The sequence below is a fragment of the Hydra vulgaris genome, chromosome 02, assembly GCF_038396675.1.
Source record: "Hydra vulgaris chromosome 02, alternate assembly HydraT2T_AEP".
Taxonomy (NCBI): domain Eukaryota; kingdom Metazoa; phylum Cnidaria; class Hydrozoa; order Anthoathecata; family Hydridae; genus Hydra; species Hydra vulgaris.
Genome location: NC_088921.1, coordinates 52,435,746 through 52,442,087, shown reverse-complemented (window position 1 = coordinate 52,442,087; position 6,342 = coordinate 52,435,746). Strand labels below are relative to the sequence as shown.

Here is a 6,342-nt window from a genome sequence, read left to right as displayed (position 1 = left end):
TGAACATCAAAATCAAACTAATGCTTGATTTTGATGTTCAGGTATATTTTTTGACATGTTGTTAAGAACGTTTCAGTGCACACCAGATCACAAATCCGTTTTCGTAAGCAAGATCAAAGCCATTTTAAACTCATAATTGTAGCTTGTAAGCTGAGCAGGATTCATTTCAGTTTCCATTATTTGTAAGCATTGTGATGTAGTCGGAGTCGTGACATTATAATCATTAATAAGAAATCCACTTTCTGCTGCTTTTTCATGTACGTTTAAATTTTCATTCTCATTTATGCCAATCAATGATTCCCCGATACCATTGTGCAAAACTTTTTCAACGCCTTGATCATAATCTTCACCAGGTATTAAAATGTCATTAACGGTTGTATTAGCTGATATATCCTCAACTGGGTGTAGATAGTTTGACAAATATACATCACTTGGAATAGCCTGAGGATTAAATGGATAAATTCCACACGACTTGAACCCAGAAGTAAATATCCCTGTAAAATTTGAACGACAAGTAATAGTTCCTGGAAACTGATCTAACAGATCTTGTGCTGTAGAGCAATAATAATCCTTCAGTGGCTTGAATAAGGTGCGATTGCATGGTTGAAGTCAGTTTGATGTGTGTGAAGGCATTTTAACTATATGTATCTGGTTCTGGATAGCAATATTAATTACCTCAATAAAGTTGTGAGAATAGCGCCCATCCAGAATCAATAACTGAGGACGTTGGGGACTAATGTTTTCCAAAAATGTCTTGGTAAACCGTAGTTCTGCAAAGACCTGTTTAGTCCAACTACTATAGGACCAACTGGTTTCCGGAGGTACTGACTCATTAAGATAATAAAACCCCATAAAGACCTGGATGTATTTCCCTTTCCTATAACCTGAGATGGAATGAACTTACCCTGCGTATTCACAAATGCAATAACAGTGGTTGACTCTCAATTTCCACTCGTTCGACTATGGAGATTTTTTGTGACTATTCGTGCAACCACTTTTCTTTGTTTTACGTCAAGTTGTAAACCAGCTTCATCCATATTCCATATGGATTCTGGTGTAACATAAAAACCATTTTTCAATATGGTGTCATTCAAAGCTCTAAAGCACTTTGACACTTTTTCTTAATCCATGCACTGATGTCAAACTGAAGCTGTACACTCAGGTTGTCGCAGAGTAAATTTATGCCTGTGCCGGCGTTTAACCCTAGTCCATACTAGTTGCTTTGAAGTCCTTTATTGAAGTTGAATTTAGGCTTTTAGGCAAGTTTTCTAGCATAATTCAGGAACTGTGACTTTACAAAACCTACCCCTAACTAACTAAAGTTTTTCTTCCAGAGCAAAAAGGTAGGTTCAGTGGCGTAGCTAGAAATTTTGGGCCCATAGGCAACAATCCGTGGTGGGGCCCTAATCCCCACTCACATGCCCTAACTCGGCATAATGTAATTTATAAAAGTAAAATTGTGTTCGTAATTTTGTATTTGCAGTTTTACATTTGTTTCTTGTTGAAAATCAATAAAATATTTGAACAAATTAACAAATTAAAATTAAAAATAAATGACTTAATACGCTGAAAAGTTTGTAAGTTAGTCGTTCATGAAAATACAATATTGTAACTTAAAAGTTTAGAATATTGTTAATTAGAACTTCTTCTTTCTCGCTTTTGCGATTGCAAAATCATTGACAAGATCTGTATAATCTAGTTTTGCTGTCTCTTTACGTTCAATAGCTAGTATTGCAAGATTCCGTAACCTGCTTTGGCTAATAGAATTTCTTTTACAATCCTTTATAATTTTTAATTTGCTAAATAACCATGGAACTGGAACTGTAAGTGTAAAGAACAACATGAAAGCAGTAAAGGAAGTGTAAAGAACAACATGAAGTGTAAGAAAGGAAGTGTAAAGAACAACTGGAAGTGTAAGAAAGGAAGTGTAAAGAACAACTGGAAGTGTAAAGAACAAGATGAAAGCAGTATAGATTTCAGAAAATTCACTTTCTAAGCAGTTTTTCTCTTTTCTAAGCAGTTTTTTTCTTTCAGAACTGCTTCTCACTTTGTGAGAAGTTTTTATAGACATATTTTCAATTAATTCTTTTTTTATTAGAATAATTACGTGTCGTAACTGAATTTGAAACTTGGAGGATACTACTTACATCGTATTTGTTCTTCTGCATTTTTATCAATGGTTTCATTTTTTTTCCCCACATTTCGTGTACTGCACATGCTTCAATGTGTTATTGGGAACAACTATGTGTTTTTATGCGTGGGGACAAATTTTTCTAATCTCTTATACTAGAACGCCATTGACTATTGATATTTGAGAACTGCAAGCAAGGTTCACAATATGCAGAGTCCAAAACAGTGGAATAGCAGAGCCACATGCGTGGTATTGAACCATATTTTGCCATAGAACAATAATAAGTTTCACGAAAACATCTATTTTGTTGGGCAGTTGTTCGTTTTTATATCCTGGTGGAATCTTTCAGCCTGTTCCTCGCTGTAATATCCACAGTTTTCAGGAAAATAGTCTAGATGTGACTGAAGAAAATGCAAGCTCCCAGTTTTTCGAAGCTTTTCATAAGCTCATTGACATGTGAAACATATATATAGCTTCTTTTGTTTCCCAGAAATCCTTTGATCACTGTGCTGAACGTTCTCCATGCATCTCGTTCAATGCCTGCAATTTTAATATCAAAATCTTTGTCTTTTAACAGAGTTCTAATTATGGGTCCGTCAAATATACTGCATGTAGCTTCGCATCGCTGATCTGTGGCAACATACAGTTTGCTGTGGCCTCATTCTAGCGCCTTAAGGCTACGGCACCGGCTTTGCAGCATATATGTGGGGCAAAGTTTTTGTCTTGATCGTAAAGCCTTATTTCTAAATATGCAATGTAAAGGGACTCTACTAAAGTAGTTATGGTGCATTGCTGATCACTAAAAGTTAGCTTTCCACATAACAGAATCTGTCGGGACTGTTTTTACATTTTCAATTCATTTTTATGAAATAAATTTTATTTACCTCATATATTAGCCTGTAAAAAAATTGGCAATGATAAATAAAACTTTATAAATATAATTTAGATACTGTTTATAGATATATTAATACACAACTGTCACCTGGAAATTGCAAAAAAATGGACACTCAGCTCTTATATGCGGTATGGAGCCCTAATATCTTAAAAACTAGACCTGACTGAGAAATTTGAATCCTAGATTCAGATTTGAAATGCAAATTTTATTGAGAATTACTTAAAAAAACCCTAGGAACATTTTTGACGTAGACCAGTGTTATAGCTGACAACTCAAAAAGAAAGAAAAACTGTTTCAGTCACCCACAGGGCGACTGGGAAAAAACCGGAGGGTACACCAATGTATGGTAGCCTCTGTTACAGAAGCAATCTTTCCAACCGACATCCGATGAAATCTTGGTAATGATCTACATCCCCCACCTCTTATTTTAACCACGTTTTTTTCAAGACAATACCTAGATAAACTAAATTGTCGTATGAATGTCATATTAATTTGATAAAGTGCTTAAAATTTACAAGAGCTGCAAATATTAACACGCGGTGAAAACCATATGTTAGTATTTGTAACCTAATCCCAACTTTAGAACTTCTCAGTACTTGATTTACACTGAAGCGAGTAAGTATTTAGCTAAGTAATTACAAAAGTTTATTGAAGAAGAAGAAAAACATTCTTATTATGCATAAAATAAGTTTTGGACCTTTTGAAACAACGTTTTGAACCCAATGTTTTAGTCATTTTAATAGCTAAAACATTAGTTCTAAAATTGAAAATAAATGAAACAATCGTAAATAAAATACTCTTTATTTCTAAACACTATTATATAAAAAAAAACATAGCATAAAAAGTAATTATCAGGAAAAGAAAATGCAAAGAAAATTTTAATTAGTTTCCTTAATAACGATACACTTATGAAGTTTATTGTTTTGAAGGCAATCAAAAATATATTAACGTGGATATTATCAATTTTTGTCAAAGCAATTATCAAGTAAATTTTGGGTTTAATTTTACTCTAATGCCAAGGATGTTGAATTAAGGGTAATCAATTTATAAAACAATTTTCTCGATAACATACCCAGCAAACATGACAACGTTGAATCAACGTTGAAAACCGGTCGCAAAAGATGTTGCGGAAACGTTGACAAAGTAATCGATTTTGCAAAGATATGTAACGTTGTTTAATAGACGTTGATTAAACGTTATTGCGTAACGTTGAAAAAACGTTACTAAATGACGTTACAAAAGCGTCGCAACTAAACGTTGAAAAAGCGTTACATAAAAAGCGTTGAATAAACGTCGCAACTTAGCGTTGAAAAAACGTTACCTAAAAAGCGTTGCATAAACGCTGTTAAAGCAGTCTATTTTGCAAGGATTTGTAACGTTGTTAGTAAAACATCAATTAAACGTGACTCAAAGACGTCGAGTGGGAGGTTGAAATATAACGTTGAATCAACGCTTAAATGCGCTGTATAAAATATCGCAAAATATTATTAAACGTAATTAAACGTGGCTATAATATATATTGAATTGCCAAATAAAACTAAATTGTAAGTTGAACTCTGCCCTAGCAATATTTCCAAAATCAATTTTTAATACAAACAGTAATATACAATGATAAATATAAAAAAGCTTAACGTATACAATTTATAGATATATATATAAAAATATAAATATTTTCTTTAAAATTTATGTGTGTGAGTGTTTGCATATATATTTATGCAATATATAAAAATACAATTAACAGGATATCGTATCGATAGGCCAGGATATCATTGAGATACAGAATCTAAATCAAAAAACAAAACTTGTACAATTAGTAGTCTGAAAGCAAATGTAAAAAAAAAATGTTATTAAATTAGTATAATTATTATTAAATTTAAAAAGTAAATATATATATATATATACATATATATATATATATATACATGTATATATATATATATATATATATATATATATATATATATATATATATATATATATATATATATATACATATATATATATATACAACTTATTTATATATATAATTTATAATTATAGGTTCAGGTATCACTCCATTGACTAGTTTTTAACTATATGAGTGACACCTAACCTTATTTATGTAAGTTTATAAATATTATTGTAAATTTTCATATTTTATGGTTAAATAAATGGATTATTATTATATATAAAATATATAGATAAATAAATTACATATATATATATAAATTCTATATATATATATAAATTCTATATATATATATAAATTCTATATATATATATAAATTATATATATATATATATATTTATTTATATATATATATATATATATATATATATATATATATATATATATATATATATATATATATATATATATACACATATATATATCTACATATTTTTATATATATATATATATATACGTATATACATATATATACGTATATACATATATATATATATATATATATATATATATATATATATAAATGTATATATATATATATATATATATATATATAGACATATACATTTTATGGAAGTCAAATTTTACAATTAAAAATAGTCACAATTCCATACATAAATTAACTAAATTAAACTTACTTGAATAGTTTTAACTATAAACCATTAATTTAAATCATACAATGTACTTTGTTCATAAGATGGAAACCTGTTAAAACCATATCATTCCTCTATCTTTGATCCACCAGAACTTTACTAAATAAACTTACACCTAAAATCAATTTATCACATGTCAAAAAAATTTAAACAGTATTATTAAAATCAGATATGACTAATAGTTATTATTAAGTTTTATTTATTTTTCACCATATAAATAGTTAAATGCAAAGAGAAACACAATCATTCACTAACATAATTACTTTCATTCTTTTTTGGAGTCCTCTGTAGTCGTAAAATTAAATCCTTCGCCTACTTCTTTATCTAATAATAGATACTTATAAGTAATTATTTAGTAAAACAAATATAAACAAAAATGTAAAAACTAAAATGTAGACCCAGTGCAAACAGATTACGATATATATCTAGGCAATCATAATACAATAAACAGATTCAAAATTTTACTTATCCCAAAATAAAAATAAGACTTATTAGATGTTTATTTGATATAGTACTTCACCGTTAATTATAGAAGTTTATTTGATATAGTACTTCACCACTAATATAAAACTATAACAGTTTTTTTATTCATATAAAACAATTAAAATAGCAATGAGTACTGTAAAATTTAATGACCTCCAGTAACTTTAAATCTTTTAACTCTAAGCTTGTTCCATGAATAATCAATTGGAAAACTATTATAGGCAGCTTATAT

The 6,342-nt window shown here is 29.2% G+C and overlaps 1 long non-coding RNA gene across 1 annotated transcript; it reads right to left on the bottom strand.

Annotated features, from left to right (window-relative positions):
- Positions 1-5,658: 5,658 nt before the first annotated feature.
- Positions 5,659-6,342, bottom strand: LOC136076543 (uncharacterized). Its single transcript, XR_010636358.1, has 3 exons — positions 6,264-6,342; positions 5,883-5,951; positions 5,659-5,742 (listed from the first exon to the last, which is right to left on the bottom strand). It is a non-coding gene; the product is annotated as an uncharacterized LOC136076543 (long non-coding RNA).